Source organism: Patagioenas fasciata, chromosome 6, assembly GCF_037038585.1.
Source record: "Patagioenas fasciata isolate bPatFas1 chromosome 6, bPatFas1.hap1, whole genome shotgun sequence".
Classification (NCBI taxonomy): domain Eukaryota; kingdom Metazoa; phylum Chordata; class Aves; order Columbiformes; family Columbidae; genus Patagioenas; species Patagioenas fasciata.
This window is the reverse complement of record NC_092525.1, coordinates 19,457,487-19,476,943: the sequence shown is the minus strand read 5'-3', so window position 1 is coordinate 19,476,943 and position 19,457 is coordinate 19,457,487. Positions and strand designations below refer to the sequence as shown.

The 19,457-nt window shown below is 39.4% G+C and overlaps 1 long non-coding RNA gene across 1 annotated transcript in view; it reads right to left on the bottom strand.

Moving 5' to 3' along the window:
- Positions 1 to 718: 718 nt before the first annotated feature.
- Positions 719 to 19,457, bottom strand: part of LOC139828209 (uncharacterized) — a 32,078-nt gene continuing 13,339 nt past the window's right edge. Inside the window, exons 3-4 of the long non-coding RNA XR_011739578.1 lie at positions 1,328 to 1,401; positions 719 to 828 (exon numbers count right to left, since the gene is read on the bottom strand). This is a non-coding gene — a long non-coding RNA (uncharacterized lncRNA). The remainder of the gene's footprint in view (positions 829 to 1,327; positions 1,402 to 19,457) is intronic.

The following is a 19,457-nucleotide window of genomic DNA, read 5'->3' as shown; positions in this document are numbered from 1 at the left end:
GAAGTTTGTTGAGCAAAAAGAAAAAATAAGGCATGTGGTGATGGGACTGGAGTAATTATTAATATCAATCAAAAATCTTCACTGAATCAACACAACAAAAACTTAGACATCTAATTGCAGTAAATTCATTTAGTGGCATTCAGAAATATACTAATAGTTGTGAGAAATGAATTTGTATTAGTAGTAGTAGTAATTTTTTTTCTTCAGTGAGTTTCACACAAATATAGAGTGTTTGACTGGTGTGTGAAAGCGTTGATGGGATTGTGTGGGTTGGGCATATGGAAAAGGTGTAACCCAAACCCAGCAGCTTAAAAACACATATATAGATATTTAAAAATATTTAGTAGTGTGATCCAAGTGTTAGAGAAGGAAATTATAATTAACAGGTTATAAGGTATGTTATGAGGAGGTCTGGCTTTTACGGGAACAAGTAGAGTCATCGCTCATGGTACAGAAATGGACTACTGTTCTTAGAGAGATGGCTTTTTTTTCGCTTTTTACATTTTTCTTCTGTGCAGAAAATCATACTTAAATGGATGCTTTTACAGCAATGAAATAAAGAGCTGCACAGAGGAGCATGACCTCTGAGCAGAGGCTCAGCCACCACGTGGAGTGGGCAAAATTCCTGCCTACAGCTGAATCACTGACCCCCTCTCACCAATTCATGTGCCCATTTACAATAAAAGAAAGTTCCCTGCTATCCGCTTCTCACCTGCCAAGTCTATTTAGATGTAAACGTTTCAGGCCAGGAACTGTCTCTCACCGTGTGTTCATACAATGCATAGCGTGTGAGGACTCCAGGCTGGATTGGGCTGTTGCTGGCGTGTGCTGCACACAGTAAAAAACAGACACATTAATGAGTAGTGAAACCTGAAAACATTTGTTACCTCTCTTTACTATGCAATAAATTTCTAACCTTGGTTTCCATCACTATCAGAAAGCACTAAAGACTAGTTCCTAGAAAACCAGGCTCTGAGTGTTAGATTACTTGTTACATATTCAAATAGCAAGCAAGCTTTTCTTACAAGTAACTCCAAAAATACTGCCTATACACAGGTCAGTTTTTCTAAGAAACCTTGCTTTACTCTTCTTCCTTCCCAAATCACACTCTACAAGGATACATGTGTTATATCTCCTCCTGCACAGGACACAGTTATGTACCATCATGCTTGTACACAAAGTCTTGTGTGGTTCTGGCTGCATTTGGATTTTATCATTCTCAAAGCAGAACTGAGGGGAGGAAGATTCATTGACTTTTCTTGCTGCTTATTTAAAAAATGTGACCTGGCTCCATCAGCTAAGAATTATGGAAAAAGATATTACTTACAAAAAAGAGGATACTGAGCAGTCTCTGCTTAAGAAGAAATTAGTCTGCAGAAGCAGTTAGTTCAAATGCATTTGCTAGAACAAGAAAACAACAATAAAGTTACTTAAACATTTATACCACGTTTATCTTCAAGGAAAAAAGTTATTTTTGGATCAAAACTAAAGCACACTAGAACTTCTATTACACCGATAACCATGAATAATAAATCTGTAGTTAGAAAGTCAAGTGTTCATTTGAGTTGTTCAGCCTTACTCTGTTACCCACAGCTACCGCTGGGCACATGCCTTGGCTGCTCCTCCTGTCCTCAGCTGGAGAGGCAGGTCCACCATCAAGGGACTCTCACACCATCCTCTGGTTTGAGTTGCTTAAGGCGCCTTTGCATCAACTTTGTCACAGGTTTGAGAGTATGATAGATCCAAACCAGCCCCTTCAGAACTGAGCAACGATCAGCCCACAAAGAAATCCCTAGCTCAGACCACCAACAGGAAGATGCTCTGCTTTCACAAAAGTCTACACAAAAATGTTGCATGTTAACTTCAATAAAGAGATATATTCATAACCCCTTGTTTTACCAGTAATGGCTGCAGATCACAGAGTCATTTTGGTTGGAAAAGAACTTTAAGATCATTGAGTCCAACCGTCAACACTGTCAAGTCCCCCACTAAGCCATCTTAACAAAGGCAAACTTTAAAACACACACACACAAAACCACACAATTAATGGGAAAGCAAAATACTGAAGAGCCAAATAAGAAAGAGTTCAAACAGGGAAAAAGCAAAAGGAAAAAGTTGCACTTAGGTGGCCCAAGGTCATCCTGGGCTACAACATTTGAGAGCTCACACAATATGAAAAAAAGGTTTGGAAAAAACAGTCACCCATATAGAAGTCTGTTGAACGCACAACACAAAGTCTTGCTGTTAGACATAATAATCCCTATTTCATGTGCAAGATTTACTCCAATCATTTGTTATTACACATCCAAATATAAACATAAAACACATATGAAAGCTAACAGGCAGGACAATTCACTCATATAGATCATCCAGAACAGATTTGACATGGTCTCTTGTATCAGATGGCCAAGCACATCTTTCTTGTAAGATCTTTTAATACACTGTATATCTATCAGCATGAAAGAGCCATTTCTGCCTCTGGTGTTGCACGCTGGTATCACATGGCCGCTGTAAAATGGGTTCAAGGGGCTCATGAATCTGTCTCAGCCACCAAAGATAAACAAATCTGGAACTCATTAGTCTTCACACGGCAGTGTTTTGGCACACAGAGGAAAAGGAGTTATCAAGACTAAATTCAGAAAGGTTGATATATGTATCTACATCTCAAAATGTCTGTTAAACTGCCAACATGCTTCACATAGTCCCTGTGAGGTTTGTATTTTTTCCTGCATTGTTTAAGCTGTCAAATGTTAATGTGTTTCTGGCTTAATTTATTACACTGATATGACAAGTTATGAGCAAATGTATTCTTGTTTACTACTGTTAATATTTTGGTTATACTCATTAAGAGCAGTTTTAAGATTAGTCTTTTTTGTTATTTTGCATAGTGGAAAAGAAGCAAAAAGTCTTTAGAGAGAACTGCATCCCACTTCAGCTTGCAGTACAGGCTTTCAAAACTGAGTTGTCCAATTAACTATTGAAGCATCACCACAGATCAGAACAAATCCTAATGAAGGGGTGTCCCAGAGCCTCTGAATAAACACACCATTTACCATGATCACCATCAGATTTTAGCTCTTACACGCACCACAACGACAGTGGGATGATGGAGAATTAATTCGCTGCCTTGCCCTTACTACTACTTCTGCAGTTTAGCAAATATACATTTTCCCTAAACGACCACGTCTGTCTGTTGGCAGAATTTAGAACATCTTTATGCATATAGAGCACTGTGATGAGCACTTATAATGTCAGGCTGTCATTCACACAGCATGATGCAACATGACATAGCTCAGTCACAAACCCTATTGTGACACAAATTTAGAAGTAGGGCTGGATGAAGATATGTAATTCTGGCACAGGAATTATTTTAATATTCTGAAGTTTGTTTTCATTCTGATTTGGAAGGAAAAGGAGATCTAGAAGGTTTGAAAAGTTATCAAACAATTTGGATAAGTTTCTAATTAAAATTTCACTTGGCTGCATAATACAGTGACAGGAACTTGGAAGTCCCATATGAATGGGAGTCTTGGGGCTCAGAAGCTGATGCTCTCAGGCTCCTGGCTTCCCATACGTACATAAAGCCCAGAGCTGCAGCAACCTGCCCGATGGGCTGTCAGGTTGCCCATCGGCTTCGACTCCTATGGCTCCTCCACTCCATATTCCACCAGCTACCAAGTTTGCTCAGATCCTCACAAAATGAAGTGTCCAAATAACTTTCTGGGAAATTGACATCTGCCCAGGCAGGAGCACGAGTCTTGACACATATGATCTCCCTGACCTGAGGCATCCATGTTTATGTCCAGGAACAGAACTACACAATTTCATTAAAATTGGTGTGATCTAAAGCACACCCAAGAGTGGGAGAATTTCTATTGCCTTCAGTTGCCTTTGGGCCAGCAGGCATCTATAACACCTTGCAGTATTTACTACACATTGCAAAACTAATCGCAATAGTGACAAGTGATGAATTGCCCACAAAGCCTCATCTCAGAAGTACTGGCTTATCCAGCAGGGTTATTCAGTAGTCAAGTTGAGATTTTTCTCTTCCAGTAGCTGAATGAGGCAGATCATTACAGAAAGAGCCAAGGCAATTCTGGGGCTTTGTGTGTAAAACCTTCAAACCAGGGCTCAATAACAGAGCCACACTGCCACTGCTGTAACATTCAACAACTCTCTTTGCTTGACAAAGCACTAACAAAAATAATGGAGAATGTGGCAAAGAACAAACATCAGACAATTATTGGAATGATTTCTGCAGAGGCAGGTCACTGGATTTAATGGCCTGGTAGGCTCTTTCCATCTGTAGCTCCCACCTTTCACAGGGGCACAAGGGAAAGGTTTTGTTAACTTGCCACTTATCTGTTCCTTTGCATCATCAGGAATGTGTTTGTGTGTGTACTTTAATAAACATTAATGCCTTTATGGTCATGTCCCTCTCAAGTATCTTTGAATATATTTGTCCCAAGAAAGGCAGGTAACAGTTAAGGCAGAGCAGGCCCTTTTTATAGTATTTCCTCAGGTAAAAAACAGCAGATGACCTCCAGGTCTTGCTTCTGTCCACAAGTGACACACAAATAATGAAGATCTAGTTTTGACTGAAGTGAACTTATATTTCCACAGGCTATGGTCCCCTTTTGGAAACACACAAACAAGAAGTCCATTCTTATCTAACGCTATGCTACTACATCTTCCACTTAGTACTATAGCACTGCCTATATATTTCATTATATTTCACACCGATCAGCAATCCTAGGTGTACTCCTATCACTTATCAGACCCATATGTATTTATTTTCAATTCTTTAGCTTGCAGTCTGAAACAGGATCAAATTCCTCATTGCTACAAGCCACTGCAGCCACCCTAAGAAAACATGCCAATTCAAAGAGGTCGGTTTTACATAGTTTGTCACAAACACACATATTTGATCTATTTTGGTAATTTTTTTTGCCTGAGGTATCCTGGCATCCCGGTAACCCAGACTTCCAGATTAGGCTGATGAGGCAAACAGGCTACAGATCTTTACCTGTTTAACCACGAGAGGCACCAGTGTCTTCTCAACTGCTTACAGTAAATAACCAGTACAGCTCTCCTTCATTTTCACTGTGTGAATTGGCCTACAATGCCGACATTCCTTCTGCTTAAACATGCTTTCTCCCTTTATTTTCTTTGTTATGCTTTCTGCCATTTGTATTTTCTGGGTCATACTACACTCCATTGCATCTGTCGAGCAAAACACTAAAAAAACTTATATAAAATCCCCGCAAGAAATAGACCCATTGCCTTAATCAGCTCTACTCATGTTCAATTGTTCCGTTTTGAATGGCTAGAATACATCTGAAGGCATAAAACCACATTGTTTCATACACATAGGAAAGTCAGTGATGATGAGTACATCTCAGCCTGCATTGGAAATATAGTACCTCTCTAACAAGTTGTCAATCTCAATTAAGACATCAACATGTCAAATGAAGAAGGTAGTGCTGCACAGCCTATTGTTGAACTGCATGTCAGGTGAAATAAGCACTAATTATACACTTAGCCAAATATGTCTGTTCAATATTACTTCAAAACTAAGGTCACTGAGTTATTGTGAAGTGGTAGTTTACACTATTTTGGATCCCACCAAATGGCAGGTGGCCACAGAAATATGCAACTCAGCATGTTCTGCTTGGTCCCCACAGCTGTGCTGCCAATCAGTTAAGGATGGCTGCAAGTAAATGCTAATTAGCTTCTGTTGATCTGCATATTCCAGCAGCCTCCCAGGATTCCCATTTTGATACGCAAGATTGCCAGTTGGGTATGTGATTGAATTAAGAACCAGAAAAGATTTTATCTTCCATGCAGGAAAATGTGGGTCTGAATCCCCAGCAGAGGCTGTTATCACTCTGATTTATGTTTGGCAGTGCCTGTCACTGGAGTGGTGGCAAAGGCTCAGTGCTAGAGGGTGCTACCTCCCTTCTTTTGAAGGAGAAAGAGCCTCCTTGTTGAGAGCAGACACTCACCATCTGGGGTCCGACTCACTCCTGGCTTTTACATTTGCAAGGCCTCCGCATGTCTGCTTCCCCACTCAGGGTCCAGCAGATGCTCTTCTGTAGGTTGACTGGTCCTCAAAAAATAAAATCTTAGAGGAAGGAAAAAAAAAAGGGGGGGGGAGTGGAAATTTAATGAGCAGAAAGATTTGGAGTTGTTGGGGATTGTTTGTCATTGGTAGGGTTGCAAGAGGCAGTAAGAAAAGAAATTTACCAAGGTTGTCAATAGCCCATTAATAGTTGGCTGGTTAAGTTTGCAAGGACTGTTTAAGAAAGAAATGGCTGAAGAGTTGCACTTTTGGGAGCAGTGTGTTTAGATTTTGCACCTGTACTTCATAAGGGATAAAAATATGATCTCATTATGTAAACATTACAATAACAATTTTCAGAAATTTTCCTTGGCTCTGCCATTAGTGAACAGTGGTTCCCTGTAGCGAGGAAATGGTATTTCTCAGAAACTTCTCACTGTATATGATAGTAAAATAAAATTTGTCTTCTCTCTGTGATTTTCTTCTTTATGGCCTTATCAGATATTGGAAGAAAAATGATTATTAAATTATCATACTAAGTTTCTGTAGGCTGTTATCATTTCTGACTCTAAAATAAGTCAAAAAAGGTTGGTAGACAGATGGAACACTGTATGGTGCCTTAAAATGCTGGGAAACTGTTCTTCCTTAAGGATTTCAAGTTATTTTCTTTTCAAAATGATGTCATTCTCCCATTCATAAAGCTTGTCAGCACTCTGCTGTAAACGAGACACCTAAGCACAGGAGCAATAATCCAGTTCCATAGAGTTTATAGAAGAAATTAATTGGGAATATTTCACTGCAAATTTCAGTAGCGTATTCAAGATACAATATCCTGAAAACAGGATTACAATTGCTGTTTCAAAAGGTACTTGTGTACTGTATCATAGTTGAAAACATCATCCTCTTCTAAATGCCATAAAAAAAATAAACAGATTAAGATACAACACTTAAATGTGCCCCAAATATTTTCAAATTTGCTACACCCTCTATTCCATGTGCATGTAATAAGTTCAAAGGGAGTTTTGGGCCTAATCGTGAGAATAACCTACAAATATATATATACACACACATTTATATATATATTTTTATACATATCTGTGAGATGAAACCCAAGCTTCCATATGGGGAGAAATAGAGTCTTATGTATGATTGCATCAGCTGATAATTTATCCTAGGGACACAAAATACAACTTCTGTTTTGGTGTGTTAAAGTGATAGTTTTAATAAAGTAGAATTATTTATAAATGAAACTGAGCACTATTAAAGCCTGGTAAGCTTTTAGCCAGGTCACTTTTTAATAGGGTCTACATTCTCACCAGATCTGTGGCTTCAATTCAACTAGGCAATGAAGCACATGTTTAACTTTAAGCATCCCTTAAAGTCGATGAGACTTGTATGCTTTGTGGAATTAGGGCCTTAGGTTTCCCAAGGTATTAAAAGAATACATCATATTTCTCTTTATTATGTAAACTGCAGGGGCCAGACAGTTTGGGAGGTGTTCTAAGTTTTCACAGTGACATTGCAAGTGTCAAAGTCAAGAGCAGGACTAAATTTTGCCCTGCAGATGCTGAAGGTCAGAGTTGCTCTGTGCTGTCCTGGGAGCATCAGACAAAATGGGTCACTTGAGCACAAGTATCTTCAGGTGGTAGTAGTGTGAAACCAAAAACACATGCTCAGCTCAGAGTATTCAAAATATGTATCTTTGTCCTCTAATACATATGGGCAAGAGTACTTTCATGCCCTAACATATTGCACAAGCCCCAAGAAGCTAGGAAAGTAACACTGGAAAAGCACAAGCAAGAAAAATCTCACTAAAAGTGCAGCTGAGTCGATTTGTATAGTTTTATCACTTTACCCTTGACACATTTCACAAGAAGGTTCTGAATTGCTCTGTGGCCCATTTGTCCAAGACAGACCAAGCACTTCATAGTCTGGGAAGGAGCAGTACAGTGCAACACAACACGCATTAAAAAAATGGGTTTTTTTTAATATACACATGTGACAGATGAGGTATAGGTAATAAAAGGCAGTAAAAAGTACTTGCGATGGACACGCTATGAAAGTTTTGACAATTCTTCATTTTTAACACTAAATCTATGTACAGAGAACTGATAGGCTTAGGCTATTATATTTTGGAATAAGTGATCTAATCATCAATTCTTCCACATCAAGTGAACTGCTGAAATAGTGGTGGAGTCTGTTTTGCAGAAGAAGTAAACAGAAAAAATATATTTGAACAATATATCAATGTATCATTCCTTTCATCAAAATAGTAGAAGTTGTTTGTCCACATATCTCTTAACACTCACACTTTGGTTTTGGCTGTAAATGAGTGGATTCCCCTAACAAGCGGAAACTCTTGTTAGCTAACCCCACAAAAACAAATCTGAAAGAGACAGGGCAGATATCAAGAAAATAACTCCCCATAATAAGAATTATTAACTCTTGAACCTGTCTTTCATAAGAAATAACAGTTTCTTTTTTTGAGCTCTTACAGCACTGTTCATTTAATTGTAGGACAAAGTTGCCTTAGCACTGAGGACTGAACAGAGGACCGAGATTCCTGTGTATGAGCAGTCCTTGTGATAGAAACACTGACTACTGAAAACAGAATAACAACTAGAAAGGAAAAGCCTTAAAATCACAGCATAAATCTGAATAATCTCAACCAAACCATATCCAAACTAAAAACCTATTCAGATCAATTTCTTAAGAGGTTGGACTAGACAACCTTCAAGGAGGAACCTGCTTCATTTTACAGATTTGAAGTTACATGATTCCTTTTCTTGGTTCCAGGGTGACTGAACTAAAAGATGGGGCTGCAAAGGTACTGGGACACACTTCCTGTGGTTGCTTCATGATCTCCAGAGCTCTATACAAGTAACACATGATGTCTGCTCTTGTCAAAGTGACCAGAAATTGGGCTTTTGACAGCAAGCCGAATAAATAAATACCGATTTGCACCGAAACATATGTTGCAATCTTTCTTTTTTATAAAATGTTACCTTTTCACAGACATTGGTCCTTAAAATTGACCAGCTGAGACCCCAGATTCTCTGAACTTTGAAAATTTGTAGGAAGTTTAGTCCACAGCCACAGATCTCTCAATCAGAACAATAAGGGAGGACACTTTGCTGACAGCCAGGGTGTAAAACTCCCATTCTTTCCTTAAACACAAAAATGATGAAAACATTTATTATGAAACATATTTTCCATTACTGTATTGTAGAATGTAAACAAGTTCTCATGACATATGGGGCCATGTGTTTCCTTAAAGAGGTGTTATGTATGTCAGAAGCAGCATATGTACCGTGTGATACAGCTACCACCATGGTAAGCATTTGTTATTGCCTAGTGAACAGGTGCATAAAATCCCCATGTAAACAGATGTCATAGCTGCACTGACATCTCTTACTCACGTCTACTCCTCTAGGAAAATCAGGGGGTTTGTTTCCCCCTTGGGTGTTTAATGTGGATGGCCTAGACTTGCATATCTACATCCTCCTGTTTTCACTTATCTCCTTCTTGATTGCACAGCAGCTTTTAGATAGAAAAAATGCCCAAAGAAGTGTTTTCTGTAAGAGACTCCATGATAATGTTCTTTCCAGAAGTCTCCATAAAGACACTGTTGATGTGTACATCCAGCTTCATAAACGAACTAACTCAATACAGAGAGTCCCGAAAGGCACAGCCAGATTTTCTCTTGATTTTCCTCTTAGCCCTTGAAAGACAACTTTTCCCCACGCACACACAAAAAAAACCAAAACACAACAACCAAAACTCATGGCAATTCAAGTGTAGCCCACTAGAAAAACTCAAAACATATGGAAACACAGAGAATGTATGACCACCACTCTTCAAGGTCTCAACTGGCAAGGAGATGCTCACAGGTGGCCTAGTATGACCAGGTGGGACACAGAAGATCTCACCTGGAGATTCTGCATGGTCAGGAGTCCCTGCAGATGGAGCCAAACCAAACTCTCTGCTGAAGAAAACTGTCTTTCCTCATCAGAGATCTTGGAGTTACCTGCCAGTCACATGAGCTCCCAGTGCCATTAGTTTTATATTACTTACAGATCACAACCCTTAATTATCAGGCTGCCTTGGCAAGAACAACATAGAATCTTGCAGAGCCATTTGTTCTAATTCTCTGAACTCTTTAAAAGACCCCTGAGTAACGTAAAGAGTAAATATAAATATGACATTTCCTATTGTCAAACATAGGCACTCAAATTAGGCAAAAAGTCTCCAAAGCCAAGTGTGATAGAGTTTCACACAAACATGTAGGAGCTCATGTGGCAGATCCAGCTCTTTCCTTTTCTCACTCCTTTAAACAGAGGTATTTGCCAGAACTCTTCAATGTAAGCCAAGGCTGTGGCTCTCTGCTGTTCTCAGTCAGATTTGTGCTTGTCCTTGCCTGGTACATATTAAAATAATAATTTTTCCTCCCTTTCACCCTTCCCAGAGCAAAGTAGTCTGGTTTTGCTCACATACTAAATTTTTAATGCATTTTTCATTTTGAATTCCTCTAGCACTGTTTCTGTGGTTCTCCTTGCCTTCCTTACTTCCCCACTCCACTCAGCTATGGTTTGTTGCACAAAAAAACAGCCATTCTTACAAAGTTACGAAAAAAGCAGTTATATTATCATCATTAATCTGGTCAAAAGCCCACTGGAGACAAGTCTATTCTGTGCATCGATTTCAACAGACTCCCTCAAAAGTCTCTCAGCACATACAGAACCACAGAATCATTTAGGTTGGAAAATACTTTTAAGATCATCAAGTCCAACCATTAACCTAACACTGACAAGTCCACCACTAACCCATGCCCCTAAGAACCTCATCTATGCATCTTTTACACACCTCCAGTGATGGTGACTCCACCACTGCCCTGAGCAGCCTGTTCCAATGCCTGACAACCCTTTCTGGGAAGAAATTTTTCCTAATAGACAATCATCTAAACCCCATCAGCGCAACTTGAGGTCACTTCCTCTCATCCCATGGCTTGTTACTTGGGAGAAGAGATCAACCCTCTCCATGCTACAACCTCCTTTCAGGTAGTTGTAGACAGCAAGGTCTCCTCTCAGCCTCCTTTTCTCCAGGCTAAAAACACCCAGGTTCCTCAGCCACTCGCCATCACACTTGTGCTCCTGTCCCTTCCTCAGCTTCGTTCCCTTCTCTGAACTCACTCCAGCACCTCAAGGGCTTTCTTGTAGTGTGGGGCCCAAAACTGAACACAGAATTCAAGTATTCTAAAACAACAAACACCTGAGGCTCAAGGTGGGACAGAGTAGCAGAGAAAAAATTTTCCTAATGACTTCAATGTCCCCTGCAGAAGGCATCAAAACTTTATCAACTAAGCCACATACTCAGAGATGCCAGGAATTAACAAGTTGCTGCCCCACATCTGCACAAGGCATTAACCAATTACATACACATTGTGAGCCTGGATATATCAAGGTAAAATGCATTAGCATCCCACCATCCACAGAGACCTCGGTGGGATCCTATAATGCACCCACATGGGCAAGAGATGCTGTTCTGCCACCTGCTCTCAGCTTGGGGCCTAAACTGTGCTGAGGAAAAGGGGATGGCAGTACCCTTGGTCAGGCACAGACTGCAGGCTTTGCAACAATCCTCCCACCTCCACCAACTCCTGCATCTCCTACAGTGACACTGCCCAGGTGACCACGTCAGCCAGCCCAGAGCACTGCCAGCTTGCTTCAGAAAAATTCTCCTTTTTCATCTTATACTCATATACAGTCATAGTGCTGAAAAAAAAATCTTGCAAAAAAGATGCCAAGAATTTATGAAAGCTGAACTGAAAGGATTTAAAACACATAGATCAAAAGACTGCCCTTTTCAGAGTGGTAGCTCAGCACATGGAAGACAGTTTCATGTCCTTGCACTGCGAGAAATGTTCTTACCCGCTCCCGATCAAGTTATTTCATCACACCAGTCCCAATCTGTAAGTGGAGTAACAGCACTTGTAAGGGTTGGTGCATGGTGTTGCATGGTTGGCATCACCTCCGTAGCCAGACAGAACACATTGCTGCTTTGGCTGCACGTGTTGAGCTTGAGGTGGCAGAAAACTCTTCCCTGGCCAGAGGGTTCTGATCCAGCCCCAGTCAACTCCCTTTGGTCACCTCTCATATCTGGAAATATCTCTGATTTATTTTCAAGGACTGACCTGATCTGACACAGCTGAGCTAGAGATCAGCTGAGATGACAGCCTGGAGCCAGTCATATCGCTGCAGGCTGTAGCAGGATCTGTAGTATACCCTGGGATTGGGGAAACCTCCTCCTTTCTCCCCTGTTCCCTTGCATTGCCTTTCCAAGACACTAAGCACTGCTGCTGCAGAGAGAAAACACAGTCTGCTGGGTTACAGTGGTATTTACATTTCAATTATTTAAATAGCATTAAGAGATGCTCTACAGCCATTTCCCAAGGAAGTTTTCCTCAGTCCTTATTTTTGAGAAAAGTTACTCTTCAAGTCTGAGCCCAAATGAGAAAAATAACCATCTCATCTATACAGCTTCATCTTTGTCCTCATTCCCTGACCACTAAAGTATGAACAAAGCCATATGTGATACCAGAAAATTCATATTAGAGTATTTTAAGGCAGCACTTTTTAGATTCATATCAAATATAAATACAATATCTAAAATTAATAATAAGAACTCCCCTCTGTGCTACCTCTTTGAATTTGCAAATCTTCCTCAGCTGTGCTGGTTTCTCTGGGAACATCTTAATTGTAAAAAATAAATTCCTCCATTTTTATTTGTGGCAGGAAAAAAAATCTTTGGAAAAAAATTAGTGGCTGGAACAAATGAAGGGATTCATGCCAAGATCTGTTTTCCATCCCTCCTCTCAACCAGTGATAAGCAGCATGGTTGGGACAGGCACAGGGACTTTTAACTCAATGTTCAGTTAAATACTAAGGTCGTACAAAGGAGAAAAGACATTATTTCAGAGAAGAGTCAAATAATTTCTGGTCGCAGCATTGACTCGTTTTTACACTTTAAAATAGGGATAATGTGATTGCAAACTTCCATTAGAGTTACTAAAGGAAAATGGCTAAATGAATTTTATGCATCTTTTTGGATCCTAGAACGGGAGCTTTTAGGACAGGGATCTTGTTTGCACTGGTCACTTGTATTATACCTCTGATCACCCTTAGGGTCTTTAGGGAAGACACAGTAGAAGTAATAACAAAAATACAACTGAATCAGCAGACAATCTGCAAACTGTTTTGCCATTATAAAGCAAAAAGCAAATGGGATAAATAGCAGAATGCATCAGATACTGTAGAGTTCATAAACCAGAATGACTGGGAAAGATGGAAGGATGGAAAGCCAGATACCCACCCTGTTATTTGAGAGCTGGTTTTCTCAGGGGAATCAAAGTTATTATATGTTAAATTGTGTTGTATCACCCGAGGTCTATTAAAATGTAGTTTTAGGGACCAGATTTTATTTTCCTGTCTCATTGCTGGTGTTTGCTTTCACGAAGCCTTGCCACATAATGCCACTACTGATCAGGGTCCCTCAAGGAACTCAATTCTTCGATTTTATTTTTATACTTGCTCTGGTTATTAATTTGTGAAGACATATTTCAGCCTTTCAGTTTGCAGCACATACTGCATTTCACATGGCATGAGAAGCAAAAATGTATTATTTTATTATTTGGAGGGGGAGGAGGGGGAGAGGAAGGAGGTGTCTTATTTTCCCCCTCCCCATCTCCACTATTCAAGTTAGTAATTTCTTTTTCAGCGTTACAGTGAGGTTTTGCTGTGTTGCCACAGTTTGTAGCCTGGTAAGGCTGACACCACAGGCCAGACTGCTGAGAGCTTCCCAGGCCACAGCCTGACTTCACCACACTTCTCCCAAACAATGAATGAACCCATATCTCAATATTTCACAGTACCAATGTTACCCAATTAGCTTTGACTGAGGTACATTGACAGGAAACTGGAGAAAATGTGTTCCACTTCAGTTTTTTGATAGTTGACTGCCACCTCATGCTGTGATGAAGTGCTGGATGCTGATAGGCATAAAATCAAACAGTGCAGAGGTAAAGTTGCCTGACAGTTTAAAAAAAAAAGGCAAGAGAAATAAAAGAGAAATAAGAGACCCTTCATTTCTAAGGACTTCTGTGTCTTATCTCCGCAAAAGATTGCTACAGCTAGCTCAATTATTACTTTCCTGGGATGTCTTGTTCGCTTCCACCAGACGGAAGTAATATAAAATTATGTAAATCAGCTTTCTTGAAGTAAAGAATCATGGACCAGTCAATAATGTTTATGCATTAAGAAAGGGCAGCTCCTCCTGGAAGAAATAACACAGGGAGCCGATCATAAGTAAACATTTCTAAACAGACAAAGGGCTGGTCCCTGCAGCACAATATATTATCATATTTCCACATAATTAGTTTGTTTTCCACTTGAAATCAGAAAACGATTCGACATTGCTTTCTATGCCTCAGGATGGTGCATACAGTACAATTCTCATGTGCAGGTTCATATGTTGAATAATTAGTAAGAATTAATCTGTTGAAATTAAAGTTTGGAATATTATAGAACTCATGAATAGTGCATGGAACAATCAAGTAAATTAAACCAGAAACAGAATTTAAGAAGCCAGACAATAGCAGATGACTGCTGGCAATCTGTTTTTTAATCAGTGAGTTACAAGCCAGAGGGATGAATATTGTTACTGGCTTTGGAAAACAGTGTAAAACTGTAGCAGGCACAAGAAAGAAGACTTACTAAAGTCAGCACATTTTTATTATATTTGTTAAAGAAGGGCACTTCAACAAGACCTCCTAACTTAGACATGTATCTGCTTTCCAGGATGCTCAAAATGGAAAAGATTTTACTTATGAAAGGTCCTGTACTTCTGGTCTGCACTGCAAGTGCACCAACGATTTCTGAGAGCTCCAGCTCTGTACATTTTCAAGTTCTATTTGCCTACCTGGAGCCAAAAAGGTGTAAGTTTTTTGTTGTTTTTTTGTTGTTTTTTTTTAGTTTCTTTATAAGTAACAATTAACTTGCTATATATCTCATGCAATGTAAATTCAGTATAGCGATTTTTTCCCTTAATTCAATTTTATTTTAAATCAATCTAATCATTATTAAGTTGTTGGGGTTTGGAGTTTTTTGATTCCGTGTCCCCCCCAATTTGCTTTACTGTAAAGAAAACACCGGTCATGTCTTAAAAAGAAAAAAAAAAAAAAAAGAAAAAATGAGAGCAATCAGAAATCCCATGAAGACAAGGTTGATTCATGCTGAAACATATATATTTTTTCCCTTGAAGAGCTTTGAATCTACATGCACACTTGACTTTTTCTGTTGTGTGTGATCCTGTTAAATTGGAAGAGGTTTCCAGATCTATTTGAAAACTGGCCACTACAGTTAGCTGAAACTTCAATCTTGAAAATGAATGAATGGAGCTGGTCCAGTACATTGGCTCTGGACCAGTCTTTAAAATACAGCAGAACAATGAATAACTTGAATTCACAGCCAGCTGGTATCATAGTTGGGCAGTGAAAGTGTCAAAATATTAGTGACTTTTTTACATTTGTCAAAATCATTGCCAATATGGGAAGCATGGGCAGCTTGCAAATGTGAATCTTAACACCAAAATAGTTTTAAAATCTTGCCTTAAGAATGTGAATGCAGTTCTTGGTTTTATAACACTATCAAGAGAAAGGCGGAAGAGAATAAAATATCTCTTACTTAGAAGATAAAAGCTATTATTGATTTATCATCAAATATCAACTACTAATGTGGTTAAGTGGTGCTATATGCCCTGCAGCAATAATGGATCAACCAGCATTTCTATGCCATATTTTCTGGAGTATAACAAGTACATTCAGTCATTTCTAGAATGCAGTATGTAAAGTCTCCATGCAGAATAAGTATAAAATTTATATCTGTATATACATAGACATACATAATGTAAAGGAGAAGGAAACAGAGTTTGGCCATGTTTCAGTTACAGGAGAGAAAAAGAAAAATAAACATATGTTAGTGGTGTCTGACACATCTTTCTGCTCCAATAATTTGAAAAATGTTTGGTTTATTTTTAAAACAAAATTTTGCTGGCATTCGCTGGATGCTGCACTTGAGATAATGCCACTGTTTTTGAAAGAAAAAAAACAACACCTACATGACCAAGTTACTCCACTGCAGCAGAACAGAAAGTCACTGTACTTGTGCACTGAGTTTATTCTCCAGCAAGATGCTTATTGGGATTTTTAGGGCCTACTCTCGGATTGCTGTATACTTCCTTACCCTGACACAGATCTGTTCAGGTATCAGGATTTCAAAAGGGCTTCATGATTATCCTTCTCCTGATGATGTTCATGGCAGCCTAAAAACATTCAAACCAAGACACATCTACCATTGAACATAACAGATTTTCACTCAAAGTTGTGGAGACCTGAATCCCCTGACTATTTATTGATGATTTCTAAAGGCCTGATGTGTAAAATATGTAAACAATTAACTCTTGTGACCAGTTATATTAGCATCCAGGGAAGCAATCACTGAGCTAATGAACTTATGAACTGTACCACTCTATCACACGCAGGTAGATCTGTGGAAGGACAGTGCAAAACTCCCAGAGATGCATTTGAGTCACAAATCAAAGTGTAACTATAAGAACAGGAGGTAGCTCCTGTTTTATTAAAAAAGACTCATTTCAAAAGTGAACAAATTATACAGATGTGCACTGCTTCTGAAAAGATTAACTGCAGAGATGAAGAGCAGCTTTCTACTCTCTGCACCCAATATCCTTCCCCTCCGCCTAGGAATTCATTAGTTAAGTGAATAATCTCTTTATGTTCCTTTATTAGTTTTATATTGAGGAACAGGAACCTCTGCTATTTTCCCCTGCCTTTCTGCAATACTGTTGTTTCAGCTAAGTAAGGTTTGAGCTGGAAAGTTTCCCTAAGATGATTTTCATTTCTCATCTTGTCTGATGCAAAGTAAAGAGTATGCCAAGTGCCACTGACCTTAACTCTCCTGAATCAAAAATATCTGATGTGATATATAGAAAACTTTGATGTGTAGATATGCTAATCAGCAGAGAAATGTCAAATTTGCATACATTTCAAGTGACCCAACAATATTTACCTTAGAGCTAAGTTTCATATTTTTCTGACAATTGCAGCATTGAACAAGTGACTCATTTAGCATATCTAAGCAGCATTATGTCACAGGGATTTACCTCAGAGTTGTTTGAAAGCATCAAAAAGATGAACATCACTGTCTGAAATTAACAACAAGCCTAATTTGATTTGACAAATGATGTTGATTTAGATAGGGTCACTAGCTATCGAAGATGCGGAGGACAAATACTGCCTTGAAGCCTTGATAAAACTGAATATTTAAACAGTTCATTATGCAAATTTGCCCTCTACCTGTCAGTAGTGACTAAAGTGTAGGGTTAGAGTGCTGGAGAGGCTCTGTGCTAAGGAGATAACTAGTATACATGTACCTGGCTCTTCTTAAAAAAACAACTCCTTAGACATTTATAAGGTGGATGCGTATGAGCATCATCCTCTCCAGGATTGACAGTGACAAAATAGACAAGGGCTTGATTCCTAAAACTTTTGGCATCAGCGCAGAAAACTTTACCAAGAGTGCAGGTAGCTGTGGACAAGTGCCTACTGCATATTCAAAGCCTTGGTCTCCAACCCTTTCTCATGAGATGCACATCCTGGGAGCCGAGTTACTTCCATAAATGTGGCTGCTGCTCAGGGTGAGAATGTTGGACCTGAAGGTCCTGGTTGCTTTACAACCATGTGCAACATCTGCACCTGTGTCTTTACCATCACTCAGCCAACTGTTACCCATTAGAAGCAGAAAGATAAAATCCTGTCCAAGATAAGCCCTTAGGTTTTGAAAAAAATACCTTGAGATATTATCGCCTACTCAGGCTTTAACTCTCAAGAGTCCATGCTAAAAAGCTGAGCATATTAGATTGCACTAACTTTGCAGTTTTAGACAGCTGAGAACATAAATTGCACCACAGGAAGGAAATGCACAGTAACACAGAATTTGAACTCTGAATGGATATTTAAGTGTTCGGAATAGTTAACAATATTTACACCTTCCAAATCTGATGCACTAATAAGTAATGATTCTGAAAATAACCTACATAACTACAAGGCCTTAAAGGGTTGTTTTGTTTTGTTTTTTTGCTGTATACACACTCCCTGTGGTTTTTCGACATTTTTAGACGTTCAGTTTACCAACACACTGCACGACCACGGGCCAGCAGCATTTAAAATGGTCCATAGCACACTGTGTCTGGTTATGTTATGCTTTACAAGTTAATTTTTGCAAGACACTTTCCACCGTGTTTTTGTCTGAGCTCAGAAAAGCCCACCAGTGTAAGCCAGGCCGAATTTTTATGCAATGTGTTTAGAGAAGTTTAAGTATTGGCAAGTAGACAATATTGGAAGAGTAGGCAGAAGCTATTTAATTAAAGAAGTATGGGCAAGCGACAAGAATAAAAAGAGCAGATAAAAGAATACCTACTCAAATCAGATCCCAGGAAAGCTTTGCACAGAGTGAGCTCTGCCTGTGGAGCTCAGCTGTGCTATCATTGCAGAGGGGCTGCACCCACACAGACCTATAGCCAGAAGCTCTGGCAATGTCAGTGGACAGGCCAGCCAAGCCAGACCTGGCTCAGAAGCAGAGAAATTGCCATTTCTCACACCCCTGTGCATGAGCACAGAGTCCTCACTGAGAAATGGGATTTCTCAGGGCCATGGAACTAGGGAAATGTTTATACCACACGTGGCAGACTCAGGCTAAAGTATATGGCAGTACGCTATGTAGACTTCCCAGCACAGGAGCTCATTAGCACTCATGAATCTAAGACAAAAGCATCATAAATCTTTTCCCTTTCATGCTTATATCATGCAATCTTATTGACTCGTTTACAGATGTTTTTGTAGTACCTTTTTTTTTTCTTTACCCAGGTTATCCCATCTCCCCCTTGCTGGTCAGACTAATTGCGAGATGACTGTATTTACCATTTCACCAGATCTGAACAAACATGCCTTGTGAGCAACCCTGATTTGTTTATAAACTACTCTCTTAACTCTGCTGAGCTTGGAAGTTCTTGGCTAATTGCACTCATGTCCATGAAATGGGAGAAACCCAAGTCTGAAATACATGGTAACAATTAGGGCAGCAAAAACAAAACAAAAACAAACAAAAAAAAGGCCTTCCCTGTAAACAGATGTCCATGCCAAGATATCCTACCTAGAGCAACTGGCACGTGGTACGTTTGCAGATGGATCCACAGTAGGATCTAGCCACTTATATTTAGCATGCAGTGTTACTTGTTTTAGCCAGCCAGCAACAGGTGGGAGCTGGAA